Raw genomic sequence first — 22,410 nt, 5'->3', positions numbered from 1 at the left:
TTAGTAATGTATATTAATATTCCAATGTTACAGATGAGGAGAGTAAGCTCCAAAAGATGAAGCAACTTGCCCAAGGTCACATAGGGAGAATTTAAATGAGCCCTGTAAATCAAGAGCTGTGATTCCTGCTAAGGGCAAAAGCAGACAGGAGCAGTAGAAAAATAGGAGAGATGAAGAGAGATAGAAGGGAAGAGCCAAGAGAGGTGGGAAGGATGGAAGAAAAGGATGGAGAAGGGAATTAGGAAGAAAGAAAGATGCCAAGACAATTCTCCCAGAAGAGCAGTGAGAAAGAATTACATTTGTCCTCTACTTGTCATCTACAGAGGTTAAAATGAAATCCTGGCAGGATTTCAAATTATTGTATTCATGTTTAAATCAAAATTGTAATCATTTGCCTGTTGCCATACACCTCATGAAGTGTCCACAAGGCCAAAATTAGGTGGCTTCTTTCTATTTGTTTTGTTTTGAACCCAGCAGTGCAGACTCATAATGGCACATTCTTCAGTTTGCTTCCAGGTGTCTTCCTTATGTGACAACTGTCATGCTGTTTATGATGGAGTTTTCACTTGAGCCTTAAGATCATGTTCATACCTTTGAACAGTGTCACCCCAGTTAGGGACTTGATTTCCAGGGAGATCATCAATTGCTTCCTATTTGGAAAACTCCCCAGATTATCTACTATGGATGTGCCAGGAATTATGCTAATCAGTGAGGATGGTGAACTAAATGAGCCACGGCTCCTGCTCTCGAGGACTCACAATAAAGCAGAGTATCCAGGCCTGCACAATAAGGATGATGAGAGTAACGCTGATTAATGCTATGCAATGAGGTACGTGGGAGACACGAGGCATAGAGGAAAAGTAGATGCACTACTGAAGAAAGAAGACAAAGGATTATGTCAGCTATGGAGACAGAGCACCTAGTCTGAACACCTGTTCAGCATCAATTCTTTCTTCTTCTGTAAAGAGCACCTTTGACTCTCCTCTGAGGACTCACCTATACTCTCCTTCCGGGACAGATGATTTGGGCTAGCTCCAACCCCTGACTTAAGGTAGGGGCATGTGACTAAGGTCGGGCCCATCAGAAAAGAGTCATGTGACACAGACTAGACTAACAGGGATAGTCTCAGGATTTTTTTTTTTTTTTTCAATAGAGACAGAGGGGAGCCACCTTTCCTTTGAAATTTTTAACCTCTTTGGCTGTAAATGTGGAGTTTCTGGGTAAGGGTTGGGAGGCATCATATAACAAAAGCAACATTGAAGATGAAGGCAGGCTAGAAGTAAAGCCCAGCAATGCCAAGAAAAATGGGACACTGGTCTTCTGACCTCATTAGAGCCCTCACATCCAGTTGTGCCTAAGGCCATTATGCTCCTGGGAAATCAAGGTTTATCCCTTGCAGTTGAAAGAGCTCTGACAATACAAAAATGTTTGGTTGTTTTAGAAAAATTAATGTTTAAGTAAAAAAGACAAAGTCAGGTTTAGAGTTAAATGGAAGATCCCTGTTCCCTGCTGGGATTTGGACAGCCTCACAGAGGCTACAGGAGGTTTGATCTTCTCTTGAGGCAGAATATCTTGTCCGGCCAGGAAGAAACCACGGGAAGTGAATGCTGAAGAATTAATGGTGCAGAGTGGGAGGAGATTCCATATGTGAGTCAAGCAAGTGGCTTGGGAGTACTTTGAGGACGAGCCCATGAATGCAAAGCAGGAAAACAGTAGGTGAGGAGTTTCTCTTAGAGACAGACCACTCTGAGGCTGACTGACAGAAGATGCAGCCTGTGACCTACACCTACATCTACAGGACATTTGGCTTTGACATATTTGGGACTATCAGTGGGAAAGTCACCAACTGTCTTTGAAAAGTTCTCTTGATTGCTGTGCTTTTTCTGATACTATTTCATTTTGGAAACATAATTTAAATGGTTTAAGTAAACAAAATCCATTAGAGGTTGACTTTAAGTGCTAAAGTCTAAATTTTCACAGGTGAGAAGAAAAGACCTTAGATGCCCTATGCTCATTAGAAATAAAATTTAAGGCCGGGCACGGTGGCTCATGCCTGTAATCCCAGCACTTTGGGAGGCCAAGGCAGGCAGATCACTTGAGGTCAGGAGTTCGAGACCAGCCTGGCTAACATGGTGAAACCCCCATCTCTATTAAAAATACAAACATTAGCCAGGCTTGATGGTGCGCACCTGTAGTCCCAGCTACTTGGGAGGCTGAGACAGGAGAATCAACTGAACCCAGGAGGCAGAGGCTGCAGTGAGCCGAGATAGCGCCACTGCACTCCAGCATGGGCAACAGAACAAGACTCCGTCTCAAAAAAAATTTTTTTAAATTGAATTAACTAGATTTTCCCTGTGGATTCAGCAATTTATCCCACAGTAAACACTCACCATAAGCCTCCTATGTACCAGGCAGGGCCACAGAGTTGGGCAAAAATTAGATAAATTTCTGCCCTTCTGGAAATGAGAAAACAGGATTCACAGTGTTTATCATGTAGTTTTTTCTTAGTAAATGTCAGCTCTTCATAGCTACCCTGCAGGATTGTACCTGGAAAATCAAGAGCTTGGGCTAAATCAGTATTGACAGAAAAATATACTATGAGAATTTGCATAAATCCCTGACACAATTTCCTTTTGATTTGCTATTTTCCTAAATCTAAAGTGCTCACAGAATGAGAATATTGTTAATGGATTGCCATGAATACCCAAGTTAAGTACAAACTCTGATGAGTTAAGTTTTGGTTCACTAAGAACGAGCACTCATTATACTTCTTCATGACACTAGAAAACGCATGCAGTTACTATTACACATATTATTAATGTGGACAATACTTCCTGGCAGCTCGTCATGTGTTGGACATTCTGCTAAGCATAAAGGTAGCACAGGAACATTGAGTTATTTGCTTGGGGCCACTCAGCCAGGAAGTGGCAGAGACAGGTCTCAAACCTGTCTGTTCAACCCCAAAAGTCTATGAATTACTGAAGTAGAAATATTCTGAGTAATTCCCTGTGGCCATGAAATCATAGTTACTTTCTCAGAGCTTCATGTACTATTTAGATAGAGGAGAAACCCTGGTTTACCACAGGAGTTCCAGCACTAACAAAGAGAATCAGAGACTTCATAGTGATGAAAAGTTCTGCTTTCAGTAGAGGTCTTTCCTTAGTTATAAAGAAGAAAAGAACATGACTGTGTAATAACAACTTCATTCAATGCAGCCCTACCCATCTATGGCCCTAAAACATTACCAACCAGAATCAAAAAAGAGGTAGAACGTTTTTTCTCTTGGGAATTTTCCAAGACTTTACAAACATGACCCCATTAATCCACTCAATACCCGGATGAGATAGGTAGTTGGAAGTTATTATTATTATCACTTTCAAGATAGAATATCTGAAGCCAAGAGAGATTAAGCAATTAGTTTGAGGTCAAATGGCGAGCCAGAGACAGGCCTGGGAATGAAACAATTATCTTCCGAAATTCCAATCAAATGCAAAAACTGATTGGCTGGCTACCACCATGTGCTAATATCCAGTTATATGCCCTCCTCCTTAAATGACTGGCCTTAAATGAGATTTCTGCAGCTGCATCGAACTGGATTGGTTCAACAGCAATGTCCAAACTGACATCAGATTTTTCTAAAGTATTGGCTAAAAAATAAAAAATACAACTCCTTGCTCCAAATGTGGTATTCATTTTACCTAGTTCTTACATTTAATCAGACCTGTGTGCACAGTTTTAGAGGATAAAGGGAGAATTGTTCTACAAAGAAGTGCTGGTTGTATGTTCTTTTCTTCAGAGAACCTGTAGAACATAAAAAGGTTTAGGGAGCATCTTGCAATTTCTCTGATGTTGAGACTGAGAAAAGATGAACATAAATGATCTTTGAATTGTACAAAATCTGGAATCCAATTACTTACCTTTGAGTTCATGTTCACTCTTCAGTCAAATACCCTTTACTCTTTTCAGCTGTATACTTTTAACAGTAGGTAAAGTTGTATAATCCAAAGTCATAGGTTAGGAAAAGAGAAGACTTCCAGGTGGGCCAAGAGAAATCTATTCTTTGAGCTAATAATTCCAAGGGCATATGCAAAGAAAATCGGTCTGTTGGAGAAAATGCTATTAATGACCCCTCCGGTCCAATTTTGCAAAAGGCCCTGCCCCTCCAAATTCCTGAAGCAAATTTTTATTCCTTTCTGTCCACTTGAGTCTTTGGTGACTTAAAATAAATTACTCTATCAATTTTGACTGGTTTGGGGCAAGGTGAGGTTTTGGTGAAATTGTTATTATCAAAAGGAAAATAAGGCCCTATTTAGTTAGATTGGTGGGAGGGCAACAACCCCTTTACAACTAGCCACATGTCATGCTATGAGCTTGTTCTGTAAGAATTCAGTGGCCACTTTTGGATTTGTTGGATTTCAGTTTATTTGAGCAGCCAAATCAGACTCTTGGAGAAATTCTTCTCCCATGACTTCATAATTTCTGGAAGTACAGGAGATTTGGGACTGGTCACCTCAAGAAATTCCAATTCTGTCTCCCATCACTGCTCAATCTGTTCAATCTTTTTTCAACCCCTTTGGTCCTGTGCTGATGGGGTCAGCTCCTTTCAGAAACACCAACTGTGAGACATGCCTAGTGCAGGGATGTTAGCTTGCTAATGCACAGACATTGTGAGGGAAACAATTTTAAAGCTTTTCTATTTTCTTTTTTTCAAAAATGGAACACTTTTGTGGGATTGAAAGTCAAGACAGTTCCTTCGCTGCAACCCAGTTCCACCTCGTTTCTCTCAAGCTAAAAACATAATGTTCAGAAACCAGAACATCATCAGCTAGAGTTTGGGACCCAAATCTGACACCTTGCAAAGATCTATCTTAAGCACTTCCAAATGGCCTTATAATGTCTTAATATTTCCAAAAGTCCTTGTAGGTTTCAGACATGGGATATTTTCATAGAACCGATTCAGCTACTTTGTTTGAAGAATGTTGAACAACGTGGCAAACAATCGTGCTGTAAAATCAACTAAGACAGGCAACTGTATTACAAAAGAACATTGAAAACCAAGGCTACAGATTTTGGACATAGGCAAAGGTACGGATTCCTAACCAACCCATGGCTAATCCTAAAGCCTTAATTCTTACAGATGTGTAAATATGCAGCATTTGTGTGGGAAAGAGGAAATGGTCCTATTCAAACCGAAGGCTTATGGTGCATATGCCATGCTGGCATTAGGCCTTTTTCTGTTTTTCTAACCAGGCCCACATTTCTTATCACACAAGTTGGGCAGGTCTTTCCTGAATTTTTAAAACCTGGTGTTTTATTGTCCAAAACTCTTGCTCTCAACTTGAGTTCATGTGTCTTGTGGAAGTACAAGTGGTAATTATACAAGTCTTTCCTTCCCTGTCATTGGCAACAGTAACCAGGGAAATTTACAGCCCCCAATATCCAGATCTGGAAACTGGTTATTAAACGTGGTCGAGGAAAACCCTGACGTGGCAAATGGGATCTGAGCAAGGACCAGCTCAGCAGTGGTGCTGGTGAGAGAATCCCTGGGAGTCAGCAATCTTACTTGATTGAACATTTTTATTATTTGTGATTTTATTACTGGTAATAATAGCTATCACTTCCATTTGTTCAGGATCTATTATGTGGCTGGCATTGTGTTAAATAACCTTTTGATCCTTGTTAAAAAACAAAAACCAAACCTTCTGGGGCTGTATTACAATTTTAGGATGAGGAAACAAACACAGAGAGACTGAATAACTGGTCGAGGGTTACTTATTTGGCGTGCTGTGGAGTCAGGATTTTAAGAGACTGTAATCTTAGATGCACTCAGGGGTCAGGCAGGTTATACACAAGGGTGAAGTTGGCCAGGTGTAACATTTTAGAGAGAAGTGAGGACAAGAGAAATGGCAAGTATACCCAACACTTCCACAGGCTTGCAGAGCTCCAAGCCTACCACTACTGTACCATCAAAGAATTTTAGCCAGGTGCAGTGGCTCATGCCTATAATCCCAGCACTTTGGGATGCTGAGGTAGGAAAGCTTGAGGTCAGGAGTTCAAAACTGGCTTGGGCAATATAGTAAGACCCCAACTCTCTAAAATAAAAAAATTAGCTGGGCATGGTAGTGCATACCTATAGTCCCAGCTACTCAGAAGGCTAACGCAGGAGGATTGCTTGGACCCAGGAGTTGGAGGCTGCAGTGAGCTATGATTGCACTACTGCACTCCACCTGCGGCAGCAGAGCAAGACTCTGATCCAAACAAACAAACAAACAAAAAACAGCAACTAGAGAAGAAATTTTTGGGCATGGTGGCTCACACCTGTAATTTCAGAACTTTGGGAGGCCAAGACAGGTGGATCATTTGAGGTCAGGAGTTCAAGACAAGCCTGACCAATATGGAGAGACCCTGTCTCCACTAAAAATACAAAAATTAACCAGGTGTGGTGGCCCAGGCCTGTAATCTCAGCTACTTGGGTGGCTGAGGCAGGACTGCTTGAACCTGGGAGGCGGAGGTTGCAGCAAGCCAAGATCATGCCACTGCACTACAGCCTGAGCGACAGGGTGAGACTCAAAAAAAAAAAAAAAGAAGAAGAAGAAGAAGAAAGAAAGAAAAGAAAAGAAAATTTTGAGACATCATGCCTGCCCCCAAAAAGCAAAAACAGACAAACAGAAGAAACCCTGAAGCCTACATTTATTCCATAGGCCTTAGTTTTCTAACCTCTGTGATGTGAAACTGGATTAATGCTTAATGGCATTAAAATTTTTTAGGGTAAACCTATTTTTTTTTTTTTTTTTTGAGAAAAAAAAATTGTTGACCAAGCTGGAGCACAATGGCGCAATCTCGGCTCACCACAACCTCTGCCTCCCAGGTTCAAGTGATTCTCCTGCCTCACCCTCCCAAGTAGCTGAGATTACAGGCATGCACCACCAGGCCTGCCTAATTTTGAATTTTTAGTAGAGATAGGGTTTCTCCATGTTGGTCAGGCTGGTCTCGAACTCCCAACCTCAGGTGATCTGCCTGCCTCAGCCTCCCAGATTGCTGGGATTACAGGCGTGAGCCACCATGCCCGGCCTAGGCTAAACATTTTAAACGAGATAAAACAGAGAGGTAGAAAAGTACACAAATTGTAAGCATATCACTTAATGAATTTTCACAAACTGAACATGATTATGTAACAAATTTCCAGGTCAAGAATCCTAACTCCTAACCCTATATATTAATTTTTGTCTTTTTCTGAGCTTTACATAGATAGAATCACATAGTATGTCCTCTTTCATACATCTGCTTTCACCCAGTATGCTGTAAGATTTTTTTCCTGTAGCAGCAAGAAGCAATAGTTCCTTCTGAAGAGCTTTTATTCTCAAATCTGGTGCTTGATTTATTCACCGGATGTATTAGTTCATTCTAACGCTGCTCTAAAGAACTGCCTGAGACTGGGTAATTTATAAAGGAAAGAGGTTTAATTAACTCACAATTCAGCATGGCGGAGGAGGCCTCAGGAAACTTACAATCATGGTGGTAGGCAAAGCAGAAGCAAGGCACTTTCTTCACAAGGTGGCAGCAGGGAGAAGTGCAAGCAGGGGAAATACCAGAGGCTTATAAAATCACCAGATCTCGTGAGAACTCACTCACTAGCATGACAACAGCGTGGGAACCGCCCCCATGATCCAGTCACCTCCCACCAGATCCCTCCCACAATGTGGGGATTATGGGAACTACGATTCAAGATGACATTTGGGTGGGAACACAGCCAAGCCATTATCACCTGAGTATCTTATACCTGTGCAAGGAAGGAGGAAGACTTCCTTCTCTGAATGTAGATTTTAAAAACGAAAACAAGCTGCTCTAGGACTTTGTTAGAGTTGTGGAAAAGTTTTGTTATTAAAATGTATTTTCTCATGAATTGCCTTGTTCTGTCCACTCACATCCCTTATCAGGTAGTTGGGAGCCATGTTATTCCCATTGATTATATTCAGAAACAGAGGTCACATGCAGTTACATGATTATATACTTTTCCCAAGCACAAGTGTGGCAAAATAGACAACTGAGATTTTAGTTGAGGTGTATTGATTACCAATCTGATGCTATTTCCACCTGAACACACATCCCTTAGCATGGTACAAAAGGCCCTCTCCCACCTCAGGGTTGGGGGAATCTGTTCAGTCCTCTGTCACTCGGTGCTCCATCTGCAACCCCAAGGATGTTCAGGGATGCCTGTGAGGTGAGCTGGGCTGGTGCCCAGAGACTGAGGGCTTGGAAGAAACCCAAGAGGCCCGAGGGTAGCAAGGTTAAATACAGTGCACTAAGCTTTGTCTGGGCTCTCCTTTTCCTTGTGTCTTGATTTCCCGTGGGAGCCACAGCTTTTCTGCGTGGTAGTCCATTCTCTTGTACTATTGGATAACTATGGAAGTCGGTGATGAAGCCACCAGCCCCTTCAGGCCCTGTGTGCCATGCGGCCGCGTTAGACACCAAATGCATCCCAGAAACACTGAGTGGGATCTGAACCTCAGCCCCTAATGTCTCACTGGTCTGACCTGTGAGACACCTCAATACCTCCTCTAAGCAGAAGAGCCTGCTGGGCACTGGGTTCAAAGCCTGGCTCCACCACTTACTATCTGGGGGACCCTAGGTGAGGCATGTAAACTCTATAGGCCTTCTTTTCCTTGTCTGTAAAGTGAGGTTAACGATAGTGCCTGCCTCAAGGGATTCCTATGAGGATAAGAGTTCATGTAAGCAAAGCCTTTAGCACAACACTGCCATCAAATACACACTCTAGAATTGCATGCTGTTACTGGTCATCTCTGTGGGCCTCCATTTCCTTCACTGTAAAATGTGGGCCATGACAATATCTACCTCGTGGGACTGTTGTCAGGAATAAACAGTCGATCCATGTAAGTCCTTAGCATCGTGGCCAAGTTCCTAGTAAATGCTCAATAATGTTCAGTTATTTATTATTAGTATGATTTTTATTACAGGTCAGTACTTCTGTGAATTAGAATGTCTCTCCAATCTTTTGTAATGGCAGTCCACAGATATCAGACGCAGTCAAACCTCCAGAGTACCAAACTTAAGTCTATGTGCTTCCGTGGAAGTAAAGGTACAGATGAACCTGCAATTGGAGTCCAGCAGTATGTCGGCCTGGTACCCTTCTTACCAAAGAGACCAACTTGCGGGTAAAGAAGCAGAGGTTCCACGTGGCCCGATGGGTTTACCTAGCCAGGCCTGAATGCCAGCTGCTGCTTCAGGAAATTCTAGGAGGCAAGAAATTCTTGTCCTAAGAGAAGTTCTCTTTCTATAAAAAGGCAAAAGAATGGAAAAGGCAAACAACTTTCAGGTCCCCCCCAAATGTACCCAACTTTGAGGGAAGGTCACATGCGGTGGCTTTGAACCCAGAAATGTTTCTTTGAGTACAGAAACAAAATGATATTCCCCCTATGTTGTCAAGGGTCCGCTAGAGGGAGGTTTTGTTCCTTCCTCTCCTTCTCAAAGAGCCTCAGCGATACATATTCCTGTTTTAAGAGCTCTGGTGACAGTCTTGGATTGCCATGAACTTACCATGTATGTGTGGATCAGTCACTTCTGACTTGGCCTCAGTTTCTCCATCTGGTAAAATGAAGATGTTGGATTACATGACATCTAACATACTTTCTAGCTCTGACAATCAATTACTCATTGATTTCTGTCATGGTAAGAATGGAAATTCATTCCCTGGCATATAAATCAAACCATTAAAGAACCGGGGGCTTGTTCTACAGGCTAAAAAAGGACAGCTAGCACTGAGGTTCTTCACTGATCCACAGACAGGCTGTGAAGGCCAGCAAGGCCTTGCATGGACGATTGTGTGTGTATCCAAGTGGTGGCAGGGCTAGCTAGTATTTTTGCCTGCCCAGCTTTCTTGTCCCTCTCTTCTAGAATAGAATCCATTTTTCCCTGTTGGAAATCGCTCCCCCCACCCCCACCAGTGAGGCTGTCAATCACATGGCCTGGAAAAAGGTAATTGTGCACATAATCCAAAAAAGAACCACCAAGTGTCCCTTTAGGGGACAGATGCAGATGTAGCTCAGAGAGAGAAAGGCTCTCCTCTAAAAATCAAAACTGCTCAAAGCTGTTGGAAGTCATCTTTACAACCAAGTGGAGAGAGCTTACCAGAGTCCAAAGCCAACCCAATAGAAAGTGCAGAGGGAAACAGGGAGAGAAGAAGCAGGGGAAAGGGAGAAGGGGAGAGGGAGGGAGAGACAAGAAAAGGGAGAAAAAGGGAAGACACAAAAAATGGGAAGGAAGAAGAGAGGGAGGGATCAGGAGAGATAGAGGAAGAGATTGAGAGAGTGAGGAAGAGAAAGGTCAAAAGAGAAAGGAAAGAAGAAAGGAAGGAAGAAGGGAGACAATGCCAGTAACTTAAATTTCCTAATTTGAACTTCTGATTTTCTACTTTGAACCTCTAGGTTCTTATGTACATAAAGGAAGACTTATGTCTTCACCTTTCCAGTTAAATGAGCCAGTAACTTCCCTTTTTACTTAAGTCCATAGGGTTCTTCAAATGGGGATCCATGACCCTCAATATATTAGAAACTGCACGATTGGAGCATTTATTAGAGATAGAATGAACTCACTTCAGAAAGAAACGAGGTTTATTTGATGAATATAAATAAGGCGATCAGCACAAAGTACTTCTCATACACATGATAACAAATTTATGAACTGTACATACCTTGTACATTGTTCTACTAGACACGAGGTTACAATGACTGGCTAATACATGCCCACTGGTAGTTTCCAGGGTTCCTTAGTTTTATTTATTTATTTTTCATATCGATGTCCATAATCACATGGTCAATATCACAACCCACATGCCACTCACTTGAAGAAATATTACAAGAAGCACTATCAAACGAGGGTCTCGGGGAATTAGATACACTGACCCTCGGCAGCATTCAATCGCCACTCTACACAAAAACATTGCAGATAGAGCTTATGTCAACACGTTTGAGGTCTCGTCATAAACACTGTTTAAAAAGTAAATTGAAACCCACTTTCAAATGAAAGTTGACACGCTGCTAACGTGCATACTGGATACACAAAAATCATTAAATACAAAATTGAGACTGTACATCAAAATCAAATGGGGTATCAAGTACAAGCCTGCTTTTGCACAAAGACCAACTTCTCCTAAATGTTAGCCCAAACTTCTTTTTTCAACTATGTTATAATTAGAAGGAAACCTGCTAAAGTTCGTGCAAAGGAAATAGCTTCCCAACATCACAGTGTTTGTTGTAAACCCAGAGACTATTCTTAATATGTGAAAAAGGGATATTTTTGGTAACCCCCAAACATCAGAGAATATTACATGAAATGGGAAAGGTTGTTATGTCAGAGAGAATTTAAATTTTAACGGACTAAATGACGTGCCCCCATAAAGGTAAGATCAATATTACTTTTAACCAACGAAAGTTGGGCAGAAAATGATCCCTCCAAACAAGAGCTGTGACAAAATTGGCACATACATAGAAATAGCTAGCTATACATGGGTTGGTTGTTTTTTTTCTGTTCCAAGGACCCATTTTCCCTACTGGATTTCCTACTTCCTACTTCAAGTATTCAGTTGCAGAGTTCAGGTCAAGACCTGGTTGTAGGAGGCAGTGAGGACCACTTTTTGAGGACATTCAAACTGTTCACTGGGACGCATTTGTGGCCTGGGTTTTCAGTGCAACATTGTGTCAAAATGTGCTAAATAAGCTTGCAAAGAACTCTGCTGACTTCTCTAACCAAGACCTAGATCCCTCTGATAGTTAAAGGACAAACTTTTTTAAAACATGAATGCATTTGGATTGTTTATGCAACACGTAAGCATTACATAGTTGGTTATACTTACTGATGACAAGAACAAAGCCAGAAGCAAGAAACCTGCTTGAGTATCTTAACTGCGAATGCACCAAGAAAGAATGGTGCAACTCAGGGACAGTTTCATCTTCCCCGACAAATCAGGTGTTTGTCTTTTAAATATCTCTATGGCTCACAAGAGAGGTCCAGAGTTAATTGCACCAACATTTAAAAAAGTAATAATAATGACTAAATTCAATGCAAGACTTCAGGGACATCTGTTTAGAATCCTTTCCACAGCAGCAAAGAAAGACAACTAATATAGTTGTTAAGACCACTCATGCTTAAATTCACTGTTTGTCCTTTAAAAACGCAGGTTTTCATCTCCCACTTGCATACACGTGGAAGGGTTTCTTCCATTCACAAGAAAACGGAGCAATACAAGAGCTGCACATGTTTGCCAGACTCAGTCATGAGTTTTATGAAGTTATAACAATTTTAATTGTTTCTTAATATTCAGAGGAAGCAGTAGGAGTTTAATTCTCCTTAGTACCATATCACTGTATGTAAAAGACCTCAACATTTGGTCTTTTTCCCTGGCATGTGCTTTAAATAATGACGGTATCCACATACACGTTGTGTAGAGCTATATACAGAGACACAGCTTTTGTGATTGTTCCTCATTCATCAATGTTTTCATGTTTGATGCTGAAATGCTTTGGAATCCATGTTGCAGACACATTTTCTTTAAAAGAAAAAAAAAGAGAAATGACCCTTCATTTACAGAAAATCTAAGCTTACACTGTTTGCACAGCATTTGGATCTTGAAATGTGAATGAGTCCCAGCTTCTTCATGGAGACCTGCATGTACCGGGATGGAAAGAGTCTGAGGCTTGTTGGCGTCCCCGCCGTGGGGATGTGCAGAGCACAGGGACCAGAGAGGTGCAGGTGCCTCAGGCTTTTGCCACTCTCCAGTACATGACGGGGTAGATAAAATTATGAGTGATCAATTTAGATGTGCCATGCATTGTCAGAGACACACACCATGTTCTCATAAGGCGATTTCTTGGCAAGTATTAGTGGTTTAAAAAATTGATTTCATTTCCAACCTGGCCCAGAGGTAACTACTGGTTACACCCTCAAAATGCGGTTCTTCAAACAACAGATTAAAGAAATAGAGGAGGGTAAAGGCTCGCAATTTTTGGTGTTTTTTGTTTCTTTATCAAACACTCCATGCATCATGGTATACAAGCACTGCCAACACCACTCACTCACAGCGAATTTACACTTTTTGATAATCTAATGCATTAGGAATGCCCAATTAGACTGAACCAGCAGGATACTGGAGATGAGGCTAGTTGTCCAACAGAAGCTGAATCCACAGTTAAAATCCCATGGAGTTCAAATTTATCCAATGATGTTTAAGTAACATAAACAAAATGTTATCAAATAATGACATTCAGCAAAGATGATCACATTCAAAATGCCCGCATCCCGACAAAAATGGAGGAGCTGTCACTTTTCTCCTCCTGTGCATTCTTCCTTTCCATCATATCCAAATCCATGAGAAATGACATGAGGTGATGAAGGAAATATCAAGTAGAACAGAATCACGCTCAATAATGTAAGTGAAAACTCCCCTTCAGTTCTGATGAGCCGCTCCAGGTGGTGGTGGACAGTGATGTGAGCCTCACTGCAATAGATTATCAGAATATTGCTGCAGAGCTGCATGTTCCCTTTATTCAGCCCTTCTGATAGCTGCAACAAGAAGGCACATAATTTAGCAGGAGAAGAAACTGGCAACAATATCTGAGATAATCCTGGCAGAAAGTTTCCCACTCTTCACCCCTGCACGCCTCTCCACCACTCTCAATGGTTGGGGTTGGGTGGGAGTGGGGAGGGGGTAAGGGGAAGAAACACAGAGGAAGGACAAAGTAAACAGAAAGATAAACTATGTCCTGCAAGTGCATCTGAGAAGAGGCCTCTTTCAAAATATGTCACATATATGTACAAATGTCTCTTGATACACAAAAAAGGAAATTGAAGGGAAATATGCCAAAATTTCCAGTGATTATTTCCACATAATCAGACTATATGTCAACTTTCATTCTCTCTACACTTTTCTACAATGACGACGTTTTAAAATTATTTTTTAACTTGATTTTATAGACATTAAAGAATTAAAGATGGTTAAGATATCAGAGAACTTAGCATTCACTTAAAAACCAACCAAACATAAACGCGACAGTCATCCATTTGTCTATTTACTGCCCTGGGAAACAGGTATCCAGGAGCACCCCAAGGTTTCTCACTGTCCCAGTGAGGGGCCCTGAGTGTGGATACAACTGCATCCTGGGAAGCAATAGTGCAATGGGTGAGAAGAGGGGTCCATCCCACACTGCTGCTTCAGACGAGGACTTCCTTCCCTGCTGAGGCTCAACTTTGTGTGCCTGTGCCATTATCATTCATATATGGCCTGTGAGTGCTTCAGGGTTTCCAGCCACATGAGCTCAGCTATCTGGGAAATATGGCAGGGAGAGGAAAGATCAAACATACACACACACCCTCGTGTACACACAAGTCACTTGTACACATATCCTGAGCTGTCTCATTTGGTGGTTGATATGCAGCATGCTTCAAGTCACGCCGACTAACAAGAATGCCAAAGATCCCAGTGTCTGCACAGGTAGGCAGCTATTTCAAGCCATCATTAAGTAGTGCAAATGAAATATGTGGCTTGGATGAAGTCTGCTAATTCATACTCTGAGGAGTTTGGTGTAACCCTTCTGGTTAAGAAACTTGAATCGGGGTAAAAAAATGACTTTTGCAGAGCCAGAAAGTTAGGGAGTTCCTAGAGCAGATCATATTACTCATTCTGGCACATAAACTCTCTGCAAACTTTGTATGAAAATTGTAAGTCAGAGCACGCTTTCTGTTTCATGAGCTGTGCATAGCTCTAATTCTTTTGTGCATTAAGCATTTCTTAATCATCCTTTTAAAGGGCTGACCAATATATTAAAAGGCCACATGATTAAAAGGTAAAGAGAAACCCTAAGTAGTATTCAAATGCACCAGTCTTTTTTTTTTTTTTTTTTTTTTAACAGACGGGGAAATGAGTGAAAAATAATTACAGTGAATGTCTGATGTCCTTGATGTTTTTCCAAGATAAAGTAGCAAAGAACAATCATTTATTCAGTTGTGAGAAAGATTTCCAGCTGGGCAACATGTCACAAGGCAGAATACAATGCCCCACAATTGCAGCATACTGCTTTTGGGTACGGTTTATGCTGGAGAGAAGAGAATTCTCAAAAAGTGTAGTCATTCTTTCAGTCAAACAATCCATTCACTAGGAGGCTTAAATGGCTTTAAGGAAAAAAAGAAAAACAACAAGGTAACCTCAGGTGACACCGCCAGCATTTGGAAATGCAGATGATCCCTTGTGGGGGGGCGGGGGCAAAGAAGCATATGCTTTAAAAAATAATAATAATAAATGAATCCTGGCTTCCAGCAATGAGCCAATCTGGGCTGCCACCCACTGTGAGATGATCCCTGGCCAGTCCTCCCTCACCTGGACAGTCACAGCGGCCTTTACCCTTCTCCAGCTTCCTCTTACAGCACCGTACTTTCAACGCAGCAGCCGACAGCAGCGCCATTTCAATGGTGACATCCACTCCACAGTGCATTCCCTTTTACAGTTTACAACCCCTCTTTACAATTCTGTTTTTAATCCCATTGCCCTTAGGATGCAGGACTGATGGACTCCAGGCCATACTGGCGAGGCCCCATCTGGCCACTCTGCAGTCCTGTACTTACCCCTGACATTCCACTCTTGTATTCCACCGAAGAAGAATGTTTCCACCGAAGCTGAGCTTGCTTCTGCAGCCCTAAAAATTTATTTTCTCCCCATCTCACAAGCGTGTCTTTCTATCTAACATGCATTTACACCCGCTCTTTGTCTGATTGATCCCTGTTTATTCTTCAGTTTCAGCTTGGATGTCATGTCTTCCCAAGAAGCCTTTCTTGACCCTCTTGGGTGTGATATAGAGTGGGAAGTCTCGCATACACTGCAGGGGCCCCTTCTGATGAATTTTCTAGACTTGTACCTCCGATAGAGTGTATGTGTGTATGTGTATATACATATATATCTTTCATTTTGAGGCAGGGTCTTGCTCTGTCACCCAGGCTGGAGTGCAGTGGTGTGATCATGGCTCACATCAGCCTCGGCCTTCTGAAATCAAGCAATCCTCCTAGCTCAGCCCCCCAAGGAGCTAGGACTATAGGCACGTGCCACCATGTCTGGCTAATTTTTGTATTTTTTTATAGAGATGAGTTCTCACTATGTTGCCCAGGCTCGTCTCAAACTCCTGGGCTCAAGTGATCCACCTGCCTCAGTCTCCCAAAGTGCTGGGATTACAGGAATGAGCCACTAAGCCCAGCCTACCAGTTTAGAGAGCACCTCAGGTAGGCAAAATCCTTAAATCTACTCCCTACCCAAGATTCTCTATCCTAATCGCTGGCACAGGGAGTGAGAAGGTATCAGACCACGTTTACTATAAAGTTACCTTACGATGTAGTTACTAATCAGTTGACTTCAAATTAGTCTAAAGGGAGATTATCAGCTGGGAAAGGTGGCACATGCCTGTAATCCCAGCACTTTGTGAGGCTGAGGTGGGCGGATCTTCTGAGCCCAGAAATTGGAGAATAGCCTGGGCAACATGGCAAAAACCCATCTCCACAAAAAAAGTTAAAAATTAGCTGGGTGTGGTGGATGTGCCTGTGGTCCCAGCTACTTGAGAGGCTGAGGTGGGAGGATCAACTGAGCTGGGGAGGTCGAGGCTGCAGTAAGCCGTGATTGTGCCACTTCAACCTGGGTGACAGAATGAGACCTTGTCTAAAATAAAAAATAAAAAATTTTTAAAAAGGGTGATTATCTGAATGGACCTAATTTAATGACAGAAGCCCTTTAATAGCAGAGATGTTTATTTGCTGTAGCAGAAGCGAAAGTTAGGGAAATTTGAAACCAGAGGGATTGGCTGTGCTGTGATGGAGTGAGCCAGGGGCAAGGACCTGAGAGCTTCCTATATGATGTGAGAATGGCACCCAGGTGACTGTCTGCAAGGGAACAGGGACCACAGACCTACAACCACGAGGAAATGAATTCTGCCAACAAACCGAAGGAGCTTGAAGGTGGATGCTTCCTGGAGTCTTCAGATTGAAGTCCAGCTAAGTACACCTTGACTTTGGCTTTACGAGAGCCTAAGCGGAGAACCCAGTTGAGCCCATCTGGGCTTCTGACCTATGTACAAAACTGTGAGCTAATAAATGGGTGCTATTTTCACCAACATGTTTATGGTAATTTGTTATGGAGCAATAGAAGACTAGCACCTCCCTGGGTCAGGCAATGTGCTTGGTGCCAGGAATATAAGAGTGAGAAAAGCAGACAAGGTCCATGCCTTCATGGAGCCTGTATTCTTAGGGAGGAAGACGGAAACAAATAGACACACCGATCAACAAATGAATGAGAATTTAAACATTTGCACCATGAAGAAAAGGAACGGGGAACTGTGATAGGGATGCTTAAGATTTATTAAGTGACTGATGGCAATTATGATGTCAATCTTTATTTTCTTTTGATGGGAAAAGATGTCCATCCACAACTTTTCAGTGGAAAAAGCAGATTACCATTTTATATGCATAGCTCCATCTCATTTTTGCATGAACATATACATAAACATCTGCAAGTGTATACATTAGAATATTATTAATATTTATCTCTGGTGGTGTTTTTAAATCTTTCCCCTTTATTTAATTTTTATTATTTTTTTGAGATGGAGTCTCTCTCTGTTGCCCAGGCTGGAGTGCAGTGGCGCAATCTCAGCTCACTGCAACCTCTGTCCCCCTGGTTCAAGCGATTCTCCTGCCTCAGCCTCCCAAGTAGCTGGGACTACAGGCCTGAGCTACGGCGTCTAGCCATTAAAATTTTCTCTTTCAGACTTTTTTTGTGTGTGTGCTTTCTGGAAATTTTAAACCTAAGAATATATAAATAGTATCATGCTAAAATATAAAGCTATTTTCTTTGTGGGGAGAAACCAGGATTGGGTGGGACTGCTGCTCTTGACTTGGTTCTAGCTGTGGGGGTGTGAGGGGCGGGGTGGGTGACCTAGCACAGCAGTAAGATTCCGCTCCAGGACAAACGCCCCAGGGAGAGCAGGCTATAAACGTGTGGTGTCTCACAAATATTCCTTCAGACTGTTTTTCTTTGGAATAAAGACACCTGCCCGATTATGGCTTTCTTCTCCTGCCCTTTCAGTAGTGATTTGCAGAAACAGGCTGGGAGAAAGGGGTCTTTGGTAAACACGGAGGGGTTAAAGGGGAAACTGTTTAATAACAGTAGTAAAACGCAGGCTATTTTTGACATCTGGGTTAATGTCCATTATGTTCCATGTGCTTTCCAAATGTGTGCAGTGCGCCCCCAGGTACAAAAACAGACACCCATTCACGACGGCTTCAGATGCCCCTAACACGCTGCACGTGGTGCCCACAGAAAAGGCAAGCCCCTGATAGACTAATTAACAACGGTTGGAGAAGAGCTGCTCCTTCTGGGGGCAGTGGGCATCCTGCAGAACAGCTCCATGAAGCCACTCTGCTCACAGGAAAACCCAATAGAGTCGTTTCTGCTTAAAAAAAAAAAAAAAAACTATAACTACATCTGTGTTATTACTTAACATCTTTAAACACGGAGTGGAATGGGTTTCCCGTTTTCCTCATGAAGATTTATTTATTATTGTTGTGATCAAAGTGGCAACAAATTATGTTAAATCATTTAATTTTCTTGATAGAAGCAACCACCTTGAAACCATAATTCAAAAATATGAGTGGAGAGCAACATTTTACCTTGAGAGTGGACTCCTACAGCTCCACGGGGCAATAAAATGTAACACTTCAGAACCCAAAGGGCTGGGGGCTGGGATGGGGGTGGGCCGGGCCAGCCCTGTGCTCAGAATTGCAAACTGCTGTTAGGGATGAGGGAGTTTGCTGGGAGGAGGCAATGGAGGGACTTAGTATTTCATCTTTGGTTTCTGTGCACGGGGTATAACTCACCCATAATGTTTTAAATGAAGGGATTCAAATGAATATAGGCTGTGTACATCAAAATGGCAGCACAGACTGCTATGTCTCCGTAGGATTTATTTTTGTCATTATTATTGTGATCAGAATTATTAACAGCTACCATTTGGTGCATACTATCTGCCACCACGCTCTGTGTTTTGCATTAATTATCTAAAACCAGCTGGATAGCACTGAGGTACTGATGCAGTTGGTTAATGCCCCTCATGCAGATGAGGAAACGAAAGCTTAGAAGAACTGGATGCTTTTGGTAACATTCCCCAGCTGCCTGGGGCCTCATTTGAATCCGTGTCTTTCGGACTCCAGCGACCATTCTCTCCAGAGACCACAGACTCCTTGAGGCAAGGATTTCTTCAACCTGTCTTTTGTGTTCTACTTTTCCCATTTTTGTAACCTCTCCACAATACCTGTGATATGTAACTAATATATATTTTTAATTATCTAAAAACTGGCCAGGTGCAGTGGCTCACGCCTGTAATCCCAGCACTTTGGGAGGTGAGGCGGGCGGATCACTTGAGGCCAGGAGTTCAAGACCAGCCTAGCCAACATGGCGAAACCCTGTCTCCACTAAAAATACAAAAATTAGCCAGGCGTAGTGGCGGGCACCTGTAATCCCAGCTACTGGGGAAGCTGAGGCAGGAGAATCGCTTGAAGCAGGGAGGTGGAAGTAGAGGTTGCAGTGAGCCAAGATTGTGCCACTGCACTCCAGCCTGGGTGACAGAGTAAGACTCTGTCTCAAAAAAAACCAAACAAACAAAAAAACAAAAAAAAAAAATTATCAAAAACTTAAATGTTTCCTTTTTAAAGAAATATTTATTTTGCCACCATAATAGAACCATTATCTGTCTAATATGCACTATGCTAATTGCATGGCTGTTAACGTAAAAGTGGTTGTTCACAGAACACCTAAAACTATCTCCTGGATATGCTCTCCCTGCCTTCAATCAGCCTTGCCTGGGAGACCGTTCCCAGTGCCCAGCCATGGCCTTCTCCCCACTGGCAGAACCAGGCATGAGTTAGCTGGTCTTGCATATACTCTAGCCACCAGCCAGCCCCAGCACCACCCTAGTCTACATTTTGGGCTTTTGTCTTCTCAAGGGCAGAAAGCAGTGAAATAAAAAATCAGATATCTGCCATTCAACACAAGTATTAGGTATTCCAGGTACTTTTTAAAGCATTGGTTGAATAGAAATTTATTTGGTTGTTCTTCCTCAAAAGAATACCTCCTTTAACTGGAGAGACTGCCTATGGCTAAAGGTCTTTGTCACTCTGCTCCAAGGTTTCTCCATCTCGGCACTGCGGCCATGTGGGGCTGGATAATTCTTTGCTGTGGGGGCTGCCCTGTGCATGGTAGGATGTTTAGCAGCATCCCAAGCTACTGCCCACTAGAAGCCAGTAAGTAGCACTGCCCCTCTCCCAGTTATGCAATCCAAAATGTCTCGGGACATGGTCCCATATCCCTGGGGGATAACATTGCCCCAGTTGACAACCATTGGCCTATATGTTGTACACAAGTGGTTGACTGTGCTGTTTTAAACAGTGATATGTTGGTAGATATGTACAGTATATGCATACATGCATCTACCAACCTATGTAAGATACGAACACTTTTGGAGAAATAAAGATTAATTTCTAAGCTGCTTTCATACTATTTCAGAAACAGCTGCATAGATTTAAAAGTCCTGTGGAAATAGGTACAACCTCAGTAATAAAAATAATGAAAATGTGCAACTTATCTGACATAAAAATAGAAATGCTACAATCCTGAGATAGCGAGACACCTAAGACACTTGCTGAGTTAAGTGAAAAGGTGAAATCTAGTTTAAATTTATAGCATTCCTTCAGTGTCCCTCTAGGAGTTTGGCATTTTGCCAGGGTTCCTTGTTAAAAATTTGTTAAACGTGTTTGGCATTAATGCAAACACAAAGTGGTCATTTGTTACAAATTCTATTGGAATGCATTCATTTAAGGCAATGAAGTAGTTACTAGAAAAGAAAAAAAAAGTTCATTAAGTACATTTTAAAAATACAATGATGTATGCAGTGTGTAACTGTGGCGCCCTGGTGGCTATATAAATCGCTGACAGAATAACCACACATTGTGTTTAGTTTGAAATTGGAATCTTTTAAACATAACTGATAGAACAAAAACTGGTTTTGTTTGTTGTCAAAACTAATGATAGTCTTTCTTTTCTGAACTAGTTAAAATAACCAAAGGTTTGGAATACAATTTCTAACATCTGAAATCAGTGAAACAGACAGGTTAAAAGAAGGCTTTGGGAATCTTTGCGGGTGCCACTACTGACATCAGGGATGGGGGCTGGTCCAACAAACAGAACACCTGCACTCTGGAAAGAGGGGGATGTCCGAGCCATCCTGGAGAACCCCACTTGGGTAGCGCCAGGACCTCTGCTCTCTGAGCTGCCTGAGGTTATTAGGTTACCTGCAGAGGGAAAACCGTGGCTTTCATCACAGAGACAATGGAATCCTATGAGCAAATATCCTAAGCCTGTGTCTAGAACTCCCACCCCCTGTCCTGCCCTAAACTGTTCACACAAAGGAATTACTGCTGAGTAATAGTGACTCCCTAGCTTGCTGAAGAAACAGTTATGAAGCTCAGCTCCCTGAAAAAGGGGATACTTGACATCATCTGACATGTGGCCCTGTGGCATGCCTCGCTGTGGGTGTTAATGTGGAATACCTCATCTCAGAGCCCATTGATGCTGGCTAAAAATCAGTGTTAAAGGTGAATGAAAAACTCACCATTTCCAAGAAATATTCAGAAATGATTTACTACTTTCTTCCTCCCTTTCTCTCTCACACACTGACATATTTAATACTTACTACCATGAAAGTGTCCCGATAATAGAATCCCAGTGGTCCTGAGACGCTGGGACCAGCTCAAATTCCCATGGCTCCCAAACTTCCTTACGTTGATCTCTTCTGCCATCTGGGTTTGATATTATCTAGGCTGCCCTTGAAGCAGATGGATCCAGGATCTCTTGGTCCCAGTCTCTGGAAACATTCTCCTAGTTAAGAGTAAATTTACGTTGGGCATCGTGGCTCATGCCTGTAATCCCAGAGCTTTGGGAGGCTGAGGAGGGTGGATCGCTGCCCAGAAGTTTGAGACCAGCCTGGGAAACATGACAAAAACCTCATCTTTACAAGGAATACAAAAAATTACCCAGGTGTCGTGGCAGGTGCCTGTAGTCCCAGCTACTTGGGAGGCTGAGGCAGGAGGATTGATTGAGCCCAGGAGGTCAAGGCTGCAGTAAGCCATGATTATGCCACTGCACCCCAGCCTGGGTGATAGAGTGAGACCCAGTCTCAAAAAAAAAAAAAAGAAAGAAAGAAAGAAAGAAGGAAGCAAGGAAGGAAGGAAGGGGGGAGGGAGGGAGGGAGGAAGGGAGGGAAGAAAGAAAGAAAAGAAAAGAAAAGAAAAGAAAAGAAAAGAAAAGAAAAGAAA

General features: G+C 42.3%; 1 protein-coding gene across 2 annotated transcripts in view; it reads right to left on the bottom strand.

The window, feature by feature from the left end:
• Positions 1 to 10,610: 10,610 nt before the first annotated feature.
• Positions 10,611 to 22,410, bottom strand: part of ERC2 (ELKS/RAB6-interacting/CAST family member 2) — a 970,858-nt gene continuing 959,058 nt past the window's right edge. For both annotated transcript variants that reach the window (XR_003306672.2, XM_026446958.2), the window contains one exon: positions 10,611 to 13,575. The gene's annotated coding sequence lies outside the window, so the exon portion shown is untranslated. The remainder of the gene's footprint in view (positions 13,576 to 22,410) is intronic.

Source organism: Piliocolobus tephrosceles, chromosome 2 (assembly GCF_002776525.5).
Source record: "Piliocolobus tephrosceles isolate RC106 chromosome 2, ASM277652v3, whole genome shotgun sequence".
In the NCBI taxonomy this organism is placed as follows: Eukaryota; Metazoa; Chordata; class Mammalia; order Primates; family Cercopithecidae; genus Piliocolobus; species Piliocolobus tephrosceles.
The sequence above is the reverse complement of the archived record's forward strand: the minus strand, read 5'-3'. Positions and strand labels throughout refer to the sequence as shown.